Source organism: Ailuropoda melanoleuca, chromosome 1 (assembly GCF_002007445.2).
Source record: "Ailuropoda melanoleuca isolate Jingjing chromosome 1, ASM200744v2, whole genome shotgun sequence".
Lineage (NCBI taxonomy): Eukaryota > Metazoa > Chordata > Mammalia > Carnivora > Ursidae > Ailuropoda > Ailuropoda melanoleuca.
In genome coordinates this window covers 39,686,540-39,706,817 of record NC_048218.1, presented here as the reverse complement: position 1 = coordinate 39,706,817, position 20,278 = coordinate 39,686,540, and positions in this window count along the sequence as shown.

The following is a 20,278-nucleotide window of genomic DNA, read 5'->3' as shown; positions in this document are numbered from 1 at the left end:
CACCTTGAAATCCTGAGCACAGCTTCCACTAGGCTATCCCCTTCTGCCTGAGTCCAAGGCAACGGGAAACAACAGTGTGGACTTCGCAGTCCAGGGAGCACCTCTGAGTCCCCAGGACTCTTCTTGGACATAGCAAGTGGAAAGAATTTCTTCAAATAACTGGAATTTTGTGTTCTTTTAATCAGGAAGTGGAGCATTAGGGATATTTACCCTGATTTTAAAACTCTTTCCTTATCTTGAGTCGNGTTTTTTTTTTTTTTTTTTTTTTTTTTTTGTTCTGATGTCACGGAACAATTTATACTGGTTAGTTTGGGAAACATTCAAAACTGATTAGAATTCTCATGAGGTGGTAGCTAAGAACTCATATGGTGCATATGAATACCAAACAAATAACAATTTTTAAAAATGGAACCAAGTGAGTTTGAAATAACGGCCATGACCCTCTCAGTAATCTGATGAACAACAATGAACATGGACTTTCAAGAATCAACATTGGTTTGTAAGTATCATTATACTGGGATAATAAGCCTTTAAGTTTTCATTAGAATGCCATAAAACCCTGGAACGTACAGCATGGTCTGTAAAGAGCTGAACATATTAATTTTTCCGCAGTATTTAGATGACTAAAGAGAAAGGTATGAATGGCTTTTAAGAGCTACATTTCAAATCTTATTATGTAAAAATAGAGAAACTCTTCTGGAGCATAAAGATATGATGGTATTGTCCTCCAGGTTCCCAGTCCACCAGAATACCCCTAGGTCTGGGAAATGGGCTACAAGATTGGGGGAAAAAAACCATGGAAAGGTCTCTATCCATGATTAAGAGGATGATTCATAAGAAACTGGAATGTTTTCCAGGGAAGATATGTCTACACTAGGGGAAAAAAAAAACAGTATGACTATTGACTAGTGAAAATTTCTCAAGTTTTATCACGGTGACAGCTATTAAAGGCCAAGATGTGCCGATAGTTAACCAAATATGTCAAAGTTCATTCATGTTCTCAGAGTGAAAAATTGTTCAGCACAGTTTCCACATATCCAAAAGAAGGAGGTTATTTGTATTTATTTAACTATCTAAATAGTGATGAATACTCTAAATGTGTCAGGCTTTGGGCTAGGAAATTTAGAAGAAACAGAAATTGACTTCTCCTTCCTGAACTTTCAATTTGTTAAGAGAAATAAGACACATATGTAAATATAGGAAAGATGATAGTAATAGATGGCAGTCTTATAAACAGAGAAAATTGTTAAAATTGAATTTCAACAGAGGAACCAATAAAACTCTAATAAAATGTATTTTGTGGATAGAAAAAGAGGTAGTCCAATTTCGTACATAATTGAGAGAACTCTAAGTGAAGATTTTATGTGTGTGTGTTGTGTGTGTAGGACTTTTTTGAGCCTTTAATATGGTAATGTATGTGGTAAACTTACAAAAAGTATATGTAATTCAATGTTGAATACCTTGAATTTGCATCCTACACAGACTCTGAGGGAATATGTCTAGAACACAGATGAAAATATGAAACTATGGTTCATTGAGATTTGAACTGTATACGCAGATTTGTGGTTCAACCACAAAGGGGTGTTAGTTGCCACCGTGAATTTGGAGGAAAAGATGTAAGAGAATAGTTAGAGATCAACTGTATTTGAAGAGTAAGGAAAGAAACATAAATCTGAGAAGTCAGATATATATGGAGAACGAGTGAAGGACTACCTTCTGAAGCCAAAGAGAGTACGTCTATAGGGGAGAGGAATCCATATTTGGATGACACAAAAATCAAGGGAAGTAAGGACTTAAGGAAGGTTACTGAATTTAGAAATTGGGTGACACTGATTTTTTAAAGAAGTTTTGGCAAATTGTTGAAGACAATATGCAGGTGGTAAATTAAATAATGACTATGAAAAAATTAAAACTAAACATAAAGTATTTCTCAAATTATTAATACTTAAAGAAGGACTAGTCACTTGGCACCTTGAAGATAACAAACAAGGCCTACAGAAAATAGGTTTCTTTGTGGAAAGGTTAACCTTCATCTCTAAAGAAGAAAGGTTTAATGAAGAGGGAAAAAACCAAGACAAATAATTAATTGTGAAGGATGAGCCTGAAGGAGTGGGTAATGGTAAAAATGAACTGGTTTCCTTTGAAGAGGATAATATAACCTTCTCTTTTTATTTTTTATTTTTCCACTGGGGAGGAAACTTGATAGAACATATCTTGCCTGACAGTTTCTCTTCTTTTGAATGGTGTGCTCTCATGTCACCGGCATCTGGTTTTACAGGTTTTGTAGCATTTATACTTACCTTTGAAGCATAGAGTATGCTTTTATGATATCTACAGAAGTAATTTCCTTTAGAATAGTACAAAATCATTCTGAGCACTTTGATTTGGCTGATTGTGGCACTCCTTTCTTTAAGAGGTAATTCAATTCTGGAATTCAGCCTTCTGGAAAAATAGTTCCACTTGTACTTACTTTATGATGAAGATATTAATTCAGACAGCATGTCATTTACCTTGAACAAATAACATCCCTTCATAAATGGAATTTTTGCTCAAATTTATTAAAAGTGGATAATGACCTTGTCTTCATTCCTTTTTCAAATTTATATATTGAAAAATAATAAAAAAGGGGGAATGCATGGAATGACAAATGATATTGATTAATAAGAAATCAGTAAGAACCAAGCCTTATGTATTTTTTAAATCAACCTTTACCTTACTTTGATTAAAAAATGGTTTCTTAAAATAGAGGTACTGAATATATCAAATATCATGCTAAATGACCAGTCATTGATAATTATCTCAAATTGGTTACACACACACACACACAGGGCCACAGGAATTTTTTTTAATTTAATATGCTTGCTATTATTGTTGAAGATATCTCAAAGCCATACTTGATAGTCCAGTCCTAACAGCAGTGTCTCAAAAATTGAGTTGAGAAGTTTCAGAATATGTTCTTCTAAGTCAACTAAGGAAAATTATTACTTTGTCTTTAATCTGAGTTGTTTGTCTAATACTCCCAGAATGGGCTTTGTTCTAGATACTTCATTTCCTACAAGAATTGGAGCATAGGGGCACCTGGGTGGCTCAGTCAGTTAAGCTTCTGCCTTTGGCTCAGGTCATGGTCCTGAGGTCCTGGGATCCAGCTCTGCGTCAGGGTCTCTTCTTAGCAGGGAGTCCACTTGTCCCTCTCCGTCTGCCCCCTCCACTCATGCTCTCTCTCTTTCTCTCGCTCTCTCTCAAATAAATAAATAAAATCTTTTTAAAAAATTGGAGCATAGCTTACTTTTGTACCCCAACGCATCAGAAGACAATGGTGACTTACCCTACCTTTGCTTGCTTACTCACTGAAAAAGTTCATTACTAGTACTATTTATCGGACTAGATTCTTCAAGCTGACAAGTGCCATCCCCTACAATGCTCTGCCATTACTTATGCTAATAAAAATATACTACCAGGTGTATCCATCTTTAGCATTTATCCAGCTTTAATTGCATGCACAGGAATAATCCCCAACATTCTCCAACTGCCAGTAATTCTGTAATGCCCCCCAAAACGGCTACTGTTCAAATTTTAATACTTAAAAAACCCATGTAATTTGTTTTGCTTTTGTTTTTGCTTTAATTAGTTTCAGATGTAGAATTTAGTGATTCATCAGTTGCATATAACACCCAGTGCTCATTACATCAAGTGCCCTCTTTAATTCCCATGAACTAATTATCCTTTCCCCCACCCACCTCCCCTCCACCAACCCTCAGTTTGTTTCCCAGAGTTTGGCGTCTCTTATGCTTTGACTCCCTCCCAATTTTCATCTTATTTTATTTTTCCTTCCCTTCCCCTACGCTCATCTGTTTTGTTTCTTAAACGCCACATATGAGTGAAACCATATGGTATTTGTCTTTCTCTGACTAGTTTATTTCACTTAGGATGATACCCTCTAGTTCCATGGCAAGAATTCATTCTTTTTGATGACTGAGTAGTATATATATCTATATGACATCTTGTTATCTGTTCATCTATCGATGGATATCTGGGCTCTTTCCATATTTTGGCTATATGTGGACATTGCTGCTATGAACTTTGGGTTGCACGTGCCCCTTTGAATCACTACGTTTGTATCCTTTGGAAAAATACCTAGTACTGCAACTGCTGGATCATAGGGTAGTTCTACTTTTAACTTTTTGAGAAACCTCCATACTGTTTTCCAGAGTGGCTGCAACAGCTTGCATTCCCACCAACAGTGTAAGAGGGTTCCCCTTTCTCAACATCCTTGCCAACATTTGTTGTTTCCCGAATTGTTAATCTTAGCCATTTCTCTGGTATGAGGTGATATCTCATTGTGATTTCGGTTTGTATTTCCCTGATGCCAAGTGATGTTGAGAATTTTTTTAATGTGTCTATTGGTTGTATGTTTTCTTTGGAGAGATGTCTGTTCATATCTTCTGCCCATTTCTTGACTGGATTTTTGTTTTGTTTTGTTTTGTTTTGGGGATGTTGAGTTTGATAAGTTCTTTATAGATTTAGGATACTAGCCCTTTATCTGATAAGACATTTGCAAATATTTTCTCCCATACTGTAGGTTCCCTTTTAGTTTTATTGACTGTTTCCTTTGCTGTGCAGAAGCTTTTTATCTTGATGAAGTCCCAATAGTTCATCTTTGCCTGTATTTCCCTTGCCTTTGGAGACGTGTCTGGCAAGAAGTTGCTGTGGCCAAGGTCACAGAGGTGGTTGCCTGTGTTCTCCCCTAGGATTTTGATGGATTCCTATTTCACATTTAGATCTTTCATCCATTTTGAGTTTATTTTTGTGTATGGTATAACAAAGTTGTCCAGTTTCATTCTTCTGCATGTGGCTGTCCGATTTTCCCAGCACCATTTGTTGAAGAGACTGTTTTTTAACAGACTAGAAAACCCAGAAATAGACCCTCAACTCAATGGCCAACTAATCTTTGACAAAGTGGGAAAGAATATCCGATGGAAAAAAGAATTCATGTAATTTGAAAGAAGAAAAAACTGAAACGGTTTATGATTGATGAAATATTTTAAGCTAATTTTTTATAACTTCTTCACAATTGCTGAAACACAATGCAGCTTTGCTGAAAGCACTTTAGTACTGAGAGTGCTTGGTATAAATGGGGTAGTGCAGGGTTAGAAGGGGGCAGGTGGGGAGGAGATGCTTCAGATGCAGCAGCCTGAGAAATCAAAGATGCTAATTTGGAAAGAAGGAAAAAACACCCCCAAAACTACTAAACCAGAAACACACATACACATACTTACACACACGAACCATGCTTTACATGAAGAAAATGATATGAACAGAGTTAAGCAAGTGTGCTTAATACATACTTGACCCAGTATCCTAAAAGTATGAACTGCAGACCACTGCTATTTAAAAATTCAGACTTCTTAGCAGACAGATCAGGAATCTGTATTTTTACAACATCTCTGTGTAATTATGTGTGTGTGATTATTCTGTACACTGAAGTTAGATGACCAATATTAGAGAATGGAAGAGGAATAAAAATAAATCTAGTGATAAAGATTATAGAATAGCTATTTTCTTTCTGATACACTAATGTCAAAACACATTAGTGAAATAATAAATAAGACCAACATTCCAGGGTCATAGCTTTTTATAATTAAGCAAGGTCACCACCAAGGTGAGCCAAGAAACAGTAACTTACATGTTTCTATTTTCAAATAAAAGGATTATAAAATATCAAATTTGAGTATTGAAGTAATGTCAAAAGTAAAGCACATTCACGATTAGTAAGTTTTAAGTGTACAACATAGATACATAAGAAGGTGGGTTGACAGGTAGACAGAGAGAGAGAAATAGAGGAAAGGATATAGTCCCAAGTTTTCCAAATACAATAATAAAGAGAGAAAAACAAAATATTGTATGGGAAAAGAAAAAGGACTCATTAATTAAAACCAATTAGATTTAAGAAGTTCCTATTTTTTAAGAAGTTTTCTATTTTTTAGAAACCCCAGAACTGTTCTGCTGAAGATCAAATGTCCATTCCTCATAAAAAAGACCGATTTCTTCCTGTGTACTAACCTCATCATCTGACAGATGTCAGATATTATAACATCGTTGTCATTGTGCATGTTTACATATAATTCAAGAGCCAAAACATAAATAAACAAATAGGACCACTGTGTAAGCCCCAGTACAAGAGTAATTCTGTGCTCTGGTTTAGAGATTGGAAACAGATGTAAACATTGGTAATTATGCATGTTTCAGTCTGCCTTTCAAGCACAAAAACAGTTGCTTTAGAAATTGTGGGTGGAGCTGGTTGAACACAAGCATTATTTGTCTTTCTGAAGTGGAGAATGAGAGGTTAAAGGAAATGCAAGCACATTAATCATGAAATGAAATTTTTAGGAAGGTCACTTATTTGTGAACTTCCGGTGTCACCCAAAAATGAGGTTTAAAACTTGCTTGAGTTCTTTTCCTATGCTTATTGACAAATATATCATAAGGCTTATGATATGGTATAATATCTGAAAATATGTGGTATAATAATTGAAGGTATAATGAGGTTTACTGCATGAAGGACCATTATGGAGGGGCTTTGCTCTTCCCTATGGCCACACTTGAGCCATTTCAGGAAAATAGTATTTGTGCTTCATTTCTGACATATAGATACAGCATTGGAAAAAAATACCAAGCTACTCCCAATAACATTCATTAACATGCATGTTAAATGCCAACATCCATTTTCCCTTTTTCCCTTTGCAATTGGACTCCAATTTTTAGGTGATTATAGTGCTCCTTGTTAAAAAATCACATTCCCCATTCTCTCTCGTAGCTAAATATGACGAAGTTCTGGACAATTTCATGTAAGTGAACATACAGCAGACTTCCAAGAGGTTTCCTTCAGTGAACATCCTCCTTTCTTCATCCATGCGTAAATGAAGTGGAAGTCTTCAAGAACGGAAGTCACGTGCTGAAGATAGTGGCATATATACGCAGATGGGGACCAGTGACTTAAGACACTGTGTGAGAACAGTGAAGCTGGCATACCGGCTTTATTGCCTACCACCAGAATTCTCTAAAGTGATAGAGGAATAAGCTTCTGTATTATTTACACCACTGAGTATTTAATGTTTGTTTGTTTATTCTCAGCTGAACCAAATTCTATACATAATACAGATTAAATTCAACCAGTCTGTATGGTATGTTTACCATTGGCCAGGGGCTCTTCTTCTATTGGAGGCTACAATGGTGAATCAGAATGGACATGTTTAGTTAACAGTCTGGCGCAGGGGTCAGAAACTACAACCCATGGGGCAAATCTCCCCACCCACTGTTTTGGTAAACAAAATTTTATTGAAACAATCTTTTTTATTGTCTTTTGCTGCTTTCACACTACAATTACCGAATTGAGTAACTATGACAGAGACCTCATGGCCCACAAAGCCTGCAATAAATACTACCTGGTGCTTTACAGAAAAAGTTTGACAACCCCGATCTGGTGGGAGTCTAAGACAAGTAAATGGACACTTAGAATAATGTGTGGCATATATGATAGGAAGGGCCCTGGAAGCTAGATAAAGGGCACTGAATAACGTGGACATGAGAGACCAGAAAATAGTTCCCAGAGATGGTGATGTTGAAGATGAACTTAGCAGGATAAGTAGGTGTGAACCAGATAAGTGAGTCAGGGAGAGCATTCTAAGTTGAGGAAACTGTACAAGTTCAAAACCCCAAAGTGACAAAGGTTGTCAAATTAGATCAATATTGAAAAGTGCCCCATGAGGAATGGAAGAATAACACTAAACTTAGAAGTGGCTACCGAGGCAGCCAAGAAGGATGCAGGATTCAGCTCAGTAGAGCTTAGAAAAATTAAAGTCATGATTTACTTGTCAGTGAACTGCCAGGTATTTGCATCTTAAATTTCATTGTCTCTAATTTTAATTTAAAACAGAGACACAATTTATTTTAGGAATGCAGTTAAATTAGATGCAAAGTGTATGAGAGTGTGTCAGAGAGAGAGCAAGCAGGTGCAGAGCTTGCCCTTGAACCAACCTTGCCCACTAGGCCTGGATGCCAAAATTAAGCATGAATAACAAGCACTTGTGTTTCTTGCTGAATTGCAGACCCCGAGATCCACCATTTAAAGACTCTGATTCAATGATCGGGATTGGGCTCAGAAATTGGGAATTTAAAAAAGTAAAAAAGGAATTCAATTAAATTGATCCTGAAGTGATTCTGCAAAATGCTGCTTTAGGGAAGGCCCATACCTCAGAACCTTCTGAAACATTTGAAAAAATTAGAGTCTTAAATGATATCCTGAGCTAGTGAATAGAAATCTGATGGTGGTGCACTTCAGTCTATGTTTTAATAAGGTTTCCAGTTGATTCTGTATGCAATAAAGTTTCTAAAATACATCTAAGTTTCTGGTTCTATTGCACAAATTCATAAGCATTTTTGACAGTCAATGCACAGGAAAGAGAAGTCGGTACAGTGATGATGTGAACATGTAGCAAGTGTTAACTCATGTCTCTTGACTCTGTTTTCTGCTTTTTCCCACTGCTTTGTTTCTTGAATCCCTCATCCTGTTCCCGAGGCATTCCTGACTTCACAGCTCCACATAAAGAGAAAAATAGTCAGTGCGAGGCTGTGAACAGAGTCACTATTTTGTTCAGGATCTATTTTCCTTGCTATAATTTCTGGAGTCACTGTCATTCCATTCCCAGCTGTTACCTAATATTCTTTAATAACATCTAAAATACCTCTAGAACTTAGCTTCTTAAAAAGCACCTTCATATACATTATCTTATTTGATCCCGCAAGGCTTTGCAAAAGGCTCCACACTCTAGAGGTATGGATTATAGCATTCGTTTTCCAAATGAAGAATGGGAAACACTGAAATGCCTATAGTTGGTCGGAAGAGAAGCCCAGGCTTAAACCAAAACATTTGGGCCCCAAGTCTACAGCTTGAGTATTTATGCATATTTAACATAGTAAAATGATGACCTGTTAAAAAGCGACTCAGAGTGGATGTAGCACACACACACTCACACACACACATTTTTAGACAGCTATTTTGAGATAAAAGGCTCTCTCTTATTTATTCCCAAAACCGCTGTCTCCCTAGTTATCTTGGAAGAATAGATGAGGTTCTTCCAAATCTTAGTGAACTCTTCACTACTGAGATTTGCTTTAAATTATGTCCTCAACACTAACAGTGTAAGGGCTGTTCTCTGTGTCACGTCACATTGGACACGGTGTGAGGCCTATATACACCCATTAGTCTTGTCTCCTAGTTGTCCCAATGAATAAGGCAAGTTTTTCTCCTGTGTAGCTCATTCTTCAGCCCAGAAAAGAGAAACTGTTCTAGATATTTCAAGCAGAGAAAAGAGCTCAAAAAGAAAATTGGATTTAAAGGGTATTGGAAGGGCTAGAGGAGCACATGTGGAAAATGAGTTTTAACCAAAGCAAATAAAACTTCAGACCTTCTTGAGGTCCACAGCTGCCAACACGCAGGAGCTGACCCAGGCTGTGACTGAGCATCATTTACAGTACTGGAGATGTCTCCACTGGAGGGACCCGACTGCCACTGTTGGGACAACCAACGTTCTAGAGCCCCTCCTAGCCTATAGAACCAGAAACAAACTACTTTTCATCTCCATTTGGCCTTCTGATCTCTAGCCAGTGCATCCNTTTTTTTTTTTTTTTTTTTTTTTTTTTTGTTCTGATGTCACGGAACAATTTATACTGGTTAGTTTGGGAAACATTCAAAACTGATTAGAATTCTCATGAGGTGGTAGCTAAGAACTCATATGGTGCATATGAATACCAAACAAATAACAATTTTTAAAAATGGAACCAAGTGAGTTTGAAATAACGGCCATGACCCTCTCAGTAATCTGATGAACAACAATGAACATGGACTTTCAAGAATCAACATTGGTTTGTAAGTATCATTATACTGGGATAATAAGCCTTTAAGTTTTCATTAGAATGCCATAAAACCCTGGAACGTACAGCATGGTCTGTAAAGAGCTGAACATATTAATTTTTCCGCAGTATTTAGATGACTAAAGAGAAAGGTATGAATGGCTTTTAAGAGCTACATTTCAAATCTTATTATGTAAAAACAGAGAAACTCTTCTGGAGCATAAAGATATGATGGTATTGTCCTCCAGGTTCCCAGTCCACCAGAATACCCCTAGGTCTGGGAAATGGGCTACAAGATTGGGGGAAAAAAACCATGGAAAGGTCTCTATCCATGATTAAGAGGATGATTCATAAGAAACTGGAATGTTTTCCAGGGAAGATATGTCTACACTAGGGGAAAAAAAAAACAGTATGACTATTGACTAGTGAAAATTTCTCAAGTTTTATCACGGTGACAGCTATTAAAGGCCAAGATGTGCCGATAGTTAACCAAATATGTCAAAGTTCATTCATGTTCTCAGAGTGAAAAATTGTTCAGCACAGTTTCCACATATCCAAAAGAAGGAGGTTATTTGTATTTATTTAACTATCTAAATAGTGATGAATACTCTAAATGTGTCAGGCTTTGGGCTAGGAAATTTAGAAGAAACAGAAATTGACTTCTCCTTCCTGAACTTTCAATTTGTTAAGAGAAATAAGACACATATGTAAATATAGGAAAGATGATAGTAATAGATGGCAGTCTTATAAACAGAGAAAATTGTTAAAATTGAATTTCAACAGAGGAACCAATAAAACTCTAATAAAATGTATTTTGTGGATAGAAAAAGAGGTAGTCCAATTTCGTACATAATTGAGAGAACTCTAAGTGAAGATTTTATGTGTGTGTGTTGTGTGTGTAGGACTTTTTTGAGCCTTTAATATGGTAATGTATGTGGTAAACTTACAAAAAGTATATGTAATTCAATGTTGAATACCTTGAATTTGCATCCTACACAGACTCTGAGGGAATATGTCTAGAACACAGATGAAAATATGAAACTATGGTTCATTGAGATTTGAACTGTATACGCAGATTTGTGGTTCAACCACAAAGGGGTGTTAGTTGCCACAGTGAATTTGGAAAGGAAAAGATGTAAGAGAATAGTTAGAGATCAACTGTATTTGAAGAGTAAGGAAAGAAACATAAACCTGAGAAGTCAGATATATATGGAGAACGAGTGAAGGACTACCTTCTGAAGCCAAAGAGAGTACGTCTATAGGGGAGAGGAATCCATATTTGGATGACACAAAAATCAAGGGAAGTAAGGACTTAAGGAAGGTTACTGAATTTAGAAATTGGGTGACACTGATTTTTTAAAGAAGTTTTGGCAAATTGTTGAAGACAATATGCAGGTGGTAAATTAAATAATGACTATGAAAAAATTAAAACTAAACATAAAGTATTTCTCAAATTATTAATACTTAAAGAAGGACTAGTCACTTGGCACCTTGAAGATAACAAACAAGGCCTACAGAAAATAGGTTTCTTTGTGGAAAGGTTAACCTTCATCTCTAAAGAAGAAAGGTTTAATGAAGAGGGAAAAAACCAAGACAAATAATTAATTGTGAAGGATGAGCCTGAAGGAGTGGGTAATGGTAAAAATGAACTGGTTTCCTTTGAAGAGGATAATATAACCTTCTCTTTTTATTTTTTATTTTTCCACTGGGGAGGAAACTTGATAGAACATATCTTGCCTGACAGTTTCTCTTCTTTTGAATGGTGTGCTCTCATGTCACCGGCATCTGGTTTTACAGGTTTTGTAGCATTTATACTTACCTTTGAAGCATAGAGTATGCTTTTATGATATCTACAGAAGTAATTTCCTTTAGAATAGTACAAAATCATTCTGAGCACTTTGATTTGGCTGATTGTGGCACTCCTTTCTTTAAGAGGTAATTCAATTCTGGAATTCAGCCTTCTGGAAAAATAGTTCCACTTGTACTTACTTTATGATGAAGATATTAATTCAGACAGCATGTCATTTACCTTGAACAAATAACATCCCTTCATAAATGGAATTTTTGCTCAAATTTATTAAAAGTGGATAATGACCTTGTCTTCATTCCTTTTTCAAATTTATATATTGAAAAATAATAAAAAAGGGGGAATGCATGGAATGACAAATGATATTGATTAATAAGAAATCAGTAAGAACCAAGCCTTATGTATTTTTTAAATCAACCTTTACCTTACTTTGATTAAAAAATGGTTTCTTAAAATAGAGGTACTGAATATATCAAATATCATGCTAAATGACCAGTCATTGATAATTATCTCAAATTGGTTACACACACACACACACAGGGCCACAGGAATTTTTTTTAATTTAATATGCTTGCTATTATTGTTGAAGATATCTCAAAGCCATACTTGATAGTCCAGTCCTAACAGCAGTGTCTCAAAAATTGAGTTGAGAAGTTTCAGAATATGTTCTTCTAAGTCAACTAAGGAAAATTATTACTTTGTCTTTAATCTGAGTTGTTTGTCTAATACTCCCAGAATGGGCTTTGTTCTAGATACTTCATTTCCTACAAGAATTGGAGCATAGGGGCACCTGGGTGGCTCAGTCAGTTAAGCTTCTGCCTTTGGCTCAGGTCATGGTCCTGAGGTCCTGGGATCCAGCTCTGCGTCAGGGTCTCTTCTTAGCAGGGAGTCCACTTGTCCCTCTCCGTCTGCCCCCTCCACTCATGCTCTCTCTCTTTCTCTCGCTCTCTCTCAAATAAATAAATAAAATCTTTTTAAAAAATTGGAGCATAGCTTACTTTTGTACCCCAACGCATCAGAAGACAATGGTGACTTACCCTACCTTTGCTTGCTTACTCACTGAAAAAGTTCATTACTAGTACTATTTATCGGACTAGATTCTTCAAGCTGACAAGTGCCATCCCCTACAATGCTCTGCCATTACTTATGCTAATAAAAATATACTACCAGGTGTATCCATCTTTAGCATTTATCCAGCTTTAATTGCATGCACAGGAATAATCCCCAACATTCTCCAACTGCCAGTAATTCTGTAATGCCCCCCAAAATGGCTACTGTTCAAATTTTAATACTTAAAAAACCCATGTAATTTGTTTTGCTTTTGTTTTTGCTTTAATTAGTTTCAGATGTAGAATTTAGTGATTCATCAGTTGCATATAACACCCAGTGCTCATTACATCAAGTGCCCTCTTTAATTCCCATGAACTAATTATCCTTTCCCCCACCCACCTCCCCTCCACCAACCCTCAGTTTGTTTCCCAGAGTTTGGCGTCTCTTATGCTTTGACTCCCTCCCAATTTTCATCTTATTTTATTTTTCCTTCCCTTCCCCTACGCTCATCTGTTTTGTTTCTTAAACGCCACATATGAGTGAAACCATATGGTATTTGTCTTTCTCTGACTAGTTTATTTCACTTAGGATGATACCCTCTAGTTCCATGGCAAGAATTCATTCTTTTTGATGACTGAGTAGTATATATATCTATATGACATCTTGTTATCTGTTCATCTATCGATGGATATCTGGGCTCTTTCCATATTTTGGCTATATGTGGACATTGCTGCTATGAACTTTGGGTTGCACGTGCCCCTTTGAATCACTACGTTTGTATCCTTTGGAAAAATACCTAGTACTGCAACTGCTGGATCATAGGGTAGTTCTATTTTTAACTTTTTGAGAAACCTCCATACTGTTTTCCAGAGTGGCTGCAACAGCTTGCATTCCCACCAACAGTGTAAGAGGGTTCCCCTTTCTCAACATCCTTGCCAACATTTGTTGTTTCCCGAATTGTTAATCTTAGCCATTTCTCTGGTATGAGGTGATATCTCATTGTGATTTCGGTTTGTATTTCCCTGATGCCAAGTGATGTTGAGAATTTTTTTAATGTGTCTATTGGTTGTATGTTTTCTTTGGAGAGATGTCTGTTCATATCTTCTGCCCATTTCTTGACTGGATTTTTGTTTTGTTTTGTTTTGTTTTGGGGATGTTGAGTTTGATAAGTTCTTTATAGATTTAGGATACTAGCCCTTTATCTGATAAGACATTTGCAAATATTTTCTCCCATACTGTAGGTTCCCTTTTAGTTTTATTGACTGTTTCCTTTGCTGTGCAGAAGCTTTTTATCTTGATGAAGTCCCAATAGTTCATCTTTGCCTGTATTTCCCTTGCCTTTGGAGACGTGTCTGNTATTTTCTCCCATACTGTAGGTTCCCTTTTAGTTTTATTGACTGTTTCCTTTGCTGTGCAGAAGCTTTTTATATTGATGAAGTCCCAATAGTTCATCTTTGCCTGTATTTCCCTTGCCTTTGGAGACGTGTCTGGCAAGAAGTTGCTGTGGCCAAGGTCACAGAGGTGGTTGCCTGTGTTCTCCCCTAGGATTTTGATGGATTCCTATTTCACATTTAGATCTTTCATCCATTTTGAGTTTATTTTTGTGTATGGTATAACAAAGTTGTCCAGTTTCATTCTTCTGCATGTGGCTGTCCGATTTTCCCAGCACCATTTGTTGAAGAGACTGTTTTTTAACAGACTAGAAAACCCAGAAATAGACCCTCAACTCAATGGCCAACTAATCTTTGACAAAGTGGGAAAGAATATCCGATGGAAAAAAGAATTCATGTAATTTGAAAGAAGAAAAAACTGAAACGGTTTATGATTGATGAAATATTTTAAGCTAATTTTTTATAACTTCTTCACAATTGCTGAAACACAATGCAGCTTTGCTGAAAGCACTTTAGTACTGAGAGTGCTTGGTATAAATGGGGTAGTGCAGGGTTAGAAGGGGGCAGGTGGGGAGGAGATGCTTCAGATGCAGCAGCCTGAGAAATCAAAGATGCTAATTTGGAAAGAAGGAAAAAACACCCCCAAAACTACTAAACCAGAAACACACATACACATACTTACACACACGAACCATGCTTTACATGAAGAAAATGATATGAACAGAGTTAAGCAAGTGTGCTTAATACATACTTGACCCAGTATCCTAAAAGTATGAACTGCAGACCACTGCTATTTAAAAATTCAGACTTCTTAGCAGACAGATCAGGAATCTGTATTTTTACAACATCTCTGTGTAATTATGTGTGTGTGATTATTCTGTACACTGAAGTTAGATGACCAATATTAGAGAATGGAAGAGGAATAAAAATAAATCTAGTGATAAAGATTATAGAATAGCTATTTTCTTTCTGATACACTAATGTCAAAACACATTAGTGAAATAATAAATAAGACCAACATTCCAGGGTCATAGCTTTTTATAATTAAGCAAGGTCACCACCAAGGTGAGCCAAGAAACAGTAACTTACATGTTTCTATTTTCAAATAAAAGGATTATAAAATATCAAATTTGAGTATTGAAGTAATGTCAAAAGTAAAGCACATTCACGATTAGTAAGTTTTAAGTGTACAACATAGATACATAAGAAGGTGGGTTGACAGGTAGACAGAGAGAGAGAAATAGAGGAAAGGATATAGTCCCAAGTTTTCCAAATACAATAATAAAGAGAGAAAAACAAAATATTGTATGGGAAAAGAAAAAGGACTCATTAATTAAAACCAATTAGATTTAAGAAGTTCCTATTTTTTAAGAAGTTTTCTATTTTTTAGAAACCCCAGAACTGTTCTGCTGAAGATCAAATGTCCATTCCTCATAAAAAAGACCAATTTCTTCCTGTGTACTAGCCTCATCATCTGACAGATGTCAGATATTATAACATCGTTGTCATTGTGCATGTTTACATATAATTCAAGAGCCAAAACATAAATAAACAAATAGGACCACTGTGTAAGCCCCAGTACAAGAGTAATTCTGTGCTCTGGTTTAGAGATTGGAAACAGATGTAAACATTGGTAATTATGCATGTTTCAGTCTGCCTTTCAAGCACAAAAACAGTTGCTTTAGAAATTGTGGGTGGAGCTGGTTGAACACAAGCATTATTTGTCTTTCTGAAGTGGAGAATGAGAGGTTAAAGGAAATGCAAGCACATTAATCATGAAATGAAATTTTTAGGAAGGTCACTTATTTGTGAACTTCCGGTGTCACCCAAAAATGAGGTTTAAAACTTGCTTGAGTTCTTTTCCTATGCTTATTGACAAATATATCATAAGGCTTATGATATGGTATAATATCTGAAAATATGTGGTATAATAATTGAAGGTATAATGAGGTTTACTGCATGAAGGACCATTATGGAGGGGCTTTGCTCTTCCCTATGGCCACACTTGAGCCATTTCAGGAAAATAGTATTTGTGCTTCATTTCTGACATATAGATACAGCATTGGAAAAAAATACCAAGCTACTCCCAATAACATTCATTAACATGCATGTTAAATGCCAACATCCATTTTCCCTTTTTCCCTTTGCAATTGGACTCCAATTTTTAGGTGATTATAGTGCTCCTTGTTAAAAAATCACATTCCCCATTCTCTCTCGTAGCTAAATATGACGAAGTTCTGGACAATTTCATGTAAGTGAACATACAGCAGACTTCCAAGAGGTTTCCTTCAGTGAACATCCTCCTTTCTTCATCCATGCGTAAATGAAGTGGAAGTCTTCAAGAACGGAAGTCACGTGCTGAAGATAGTGGCATATATACGCAGATGGGGACCAGTGACTTAAGACACTGTGTGAGAACAGTGAAGCTGGCATACCGGCTTTATTGCCTACCACCAGAATTCTCTAAAGTGATAGAGGAATAAGCTTCTGTATTATTTACACCACTGAGTATTTAATGTTTGTTTGTTTATTCTCAGCTGAACCAAATTCTATACATAATACAGATTAAATTCAACCAGTCTGTATGGTATGTTTACCATTGGCCAGGGGCTCTTCTTCTATTGGAGGCTACAATGGTGAATCAGAATGGACATGTTTAGTTAACAGTCTGGCGCAGGGGTCAGAAACTACAACCCATGGGGCAAATCTCCCCACCCACTGTTTTGGTAAACAAAATTTTATTGAAACAATCTTTTTTATTGTCTTTTGCTGCTTTCACACTACAATTACCGAATTGAGTAACTATGACAGAGACCTCATGGCCCACAAAGCCTGCAATAAATACTACCTGGTGCTTTACAGAAAAAGTTTGACAACCCCGATCTGGTGGGAGTCTAAGACAAGTAAATGGACACTTAGAATAATGTGTGGCATATATGATAGGAAGGGCCCTGGAAGCTAGATAAAGGGCACTGAATAACGTGGACATGAGAGACCAGAAAATAGTTCCCAGAGATGGTGATGTTGAAGATGAACTTAGCAGGATAAGTAGGTGTGAACCAGATAAGTGAGTCAGGGAGAGCATTCTAAGTTGAGGAAACTGTACAAGTTCAAAACCCCAAAGTGACAAAGGTTGTCAAATTAGATCAATATTGAAAAGTGCCCCATGAGGAATGGAAGAATAACACTAAACTTAGAAGTGGCTACCGAGGCAGCCAAGAAGGATGCAGGATTCAGCTCAGTAGAGCTTAGAAAAATTAAAGTCATGATTTACTTGTCAGTGAACTGCCAGGTATTTGCATCTTAAATTTCATTGTCTCTAATTTTAATTTAAAACAGAGACACAATTTATTTTAGGAATGCAGTTAAATTAGATGCAAAGTGTATGAGAGTGTGTCAGAGAGAGAGCAAGCAGGTGCAGAGCTTGCCCTTGAACCAACCTTGCCCACTAGGCCTGGATGCCAAAATTAAGCATGAATAACAAGCACTTGTGTTTCTTGCTGAATTGCAGACCCCGAGATCCACCATTTAAAGACTCTGATTCAATGATCGGGATTGGGCTCAGAAATTGGGAATTTAAAAAAGTAAAAAAGGAATTCAATTAAATTGATCCTGAAGTGATTCTGCAAAATGCTGCTTTAGGGAAGGCCCATACCTCAGAACCTTCTGAAACATTTGAAAAAATTAGAGTCTTAAATGATATCCTGAGCTAGTGAATAGAAATCTGATGGTGGTGCACTTCAGTCTATGTTTTAATAAGGTTTCCAGTTGATTCTGTATGCAATAAAGTTTCTAAAATACATCTAAGTTTCTGGTTCTATTGCACAAATTCATAAGCATTTTTGACAGTCAATGCACAGGAAAGAGAAGTCGGTACAGTGATGATGTGAACATGTAGCAAGTGCTAACTCATGTCTCTTGACTCTGTTTTCTGCTTTTTCCCACTGCTTTGTTTCTTGAATCCCTCATCCTGTTCCCGAGGCATTCCTGACTTCACAGCTCCACATAAAGAGAAAAATAGTCAGTGCGAGGCTGTGAACAGAGTCACTATTTTGTTCAGGATCTATTTTCCTTGCTATAATTTCTGGAGTCACTGTCATTCCATTCCCAGCTGTTACCTAATATTCTTTAATAACATCTAAAATACCNAGATATTATAACATCGTTGTCATTGTGCATGTTTACATATAATTCAAGAGCCAAAACATAAATAAACAAATAGGACCACTGTATAAGCCCCAGTACAAGAGTAATTCTGTGCTCTGGTTTAGAGATTGGAAACAGATGTAAACATTGGTAATTATGCATGTTTCAGTCTGCCTTTCAAGCACAAAAACAGTTGCTTTAGAAATTGTGGGTGGAGCTGGTTGAACACAAGCATTATTTGTCTTTCTGAAGTGGAGAATGAGAGGTTAAAGGAAATGCAAGCACATTAATCATGAAATGAAATTTTTAGGAAGGTCACTTATTTGTGAACTTCTGGTGTCACCCAAAAATGAGGTTTAAAACTTGCTTGAGTTCTTTTCCTATGCTTATTGACAAATATATCATAAGGCTTATGATATGGTATAATATCTGAAAATATGTGGTATAATAATTGAAGGTATAATGAGGTTTACTGCATGAAGGACCATTATGGAGGGGCTTTGCTCTTCCCTATGGCCACACTTGAGCCATTTCAGGAAAATAGTATTTGTGCTTCATTTCTGACATATAGATACAGCATTGGAAAAAAATACCAAGCTACTCCCAATAACATTCATTAACATGCATGTTAAATGCCAACATCCATTTTCCCTTTTTCCCTTTGCAATTGGACTCCAATTTTTAGGTGATTATAGTGCTCCTTGTTAAAAAATCACATTCCCCATTCTCTCTCGTAGCTAAATATGACGAAGTTCTGGACAATTTCATGTAAGTGAACATACAGCAGACTTCCAAGAGGTTTCCTTCAGTGAACATCCTCCTTTCTTCATCCATGCGTAAATGAAGTGGAAGTCTTCAAGAACGGAAGTCACGTGCTGAAGATAGTGGCATATATACGCAGATGGGGACCAGTGACTTAAGACACTGTGTGAGAACAGTGAAGCTGGCATACCGGCTTTATTGCCTACCACCAGAATTCTCTAAAGTGATAGAGGAATAAGCTTCTGTATTATTTACACCACTGAGTATTTAATGTTTGTTTGTTTATTCTCAGCTGAACCAAATTCTATACATAATACAGATTAAATTCAACCAGTCTGTATGGTATGTTTACCATTGGCCAGGGGCTCTTCTTCTATTGGAGGCTACAATGGTGAATCAGAATGGACATGTTTAGTTAACAGTCTGGCGCAGGGGTCAGAAACTACAACCCATGGGGCAAATCTCCCCACCCACTGTTTTGGTAAACAAAATTTTATTGAAACAATCTTTTTTATTGTCTTTTGCTGCTTTCACACTACAATTACCGAATTGAGTAACTATGACAGAGACCTCATGGCCCACAAAGCCTGCAATAAATACTACCTGGTGCTTTACAGAAAAAGTTTGACAACCCCGATCTGGTGGGAGTCTAAGACAAGTAAATGGACACTTAGAATAATGTGTGGCATATATGATAGGAAGGGCCCTGGAAGCTAGATAAAGGGCACTGAATAACGTGGACATGAGAGACCAGAAAATAGTTCCCAGAGATGGTGATGTTGAAGATGAACTTAGCAGGATAAGTAGGTGTGAACCAGATAAGTGAGTCAGGGAGAGCATTCTAAGTTGAGGAAACTGTACAAGTTCAAAACCCCAAAGTGACAAAGGTTGTCAAATTAGATCAATATTGAAAAGGGCCCCATGAGGAATGGAAGAATAACACTAAACTTAGAAGTGGCTACCGAGGCAGCCAAGAAGGATGCAGGATTCAGCTCAGTAGAGCTTAGAAAAATTAAAGTCATGATTTACTTGTCAGTGAACTGCCAGGTATTTGCATCTTAAATTTCATTGTCTCTAATTTTAATTTAAAACAGAGACACAATTTATTTTAGGAATGCAGTTAAATTAGATGCAAAGTGTATGAGAGTGTGTCAGAGAGAGAGCAAGCAGGTGCAGAGCTTGCCCTTGAACCAACCTTGCCCACTAGGCCTGG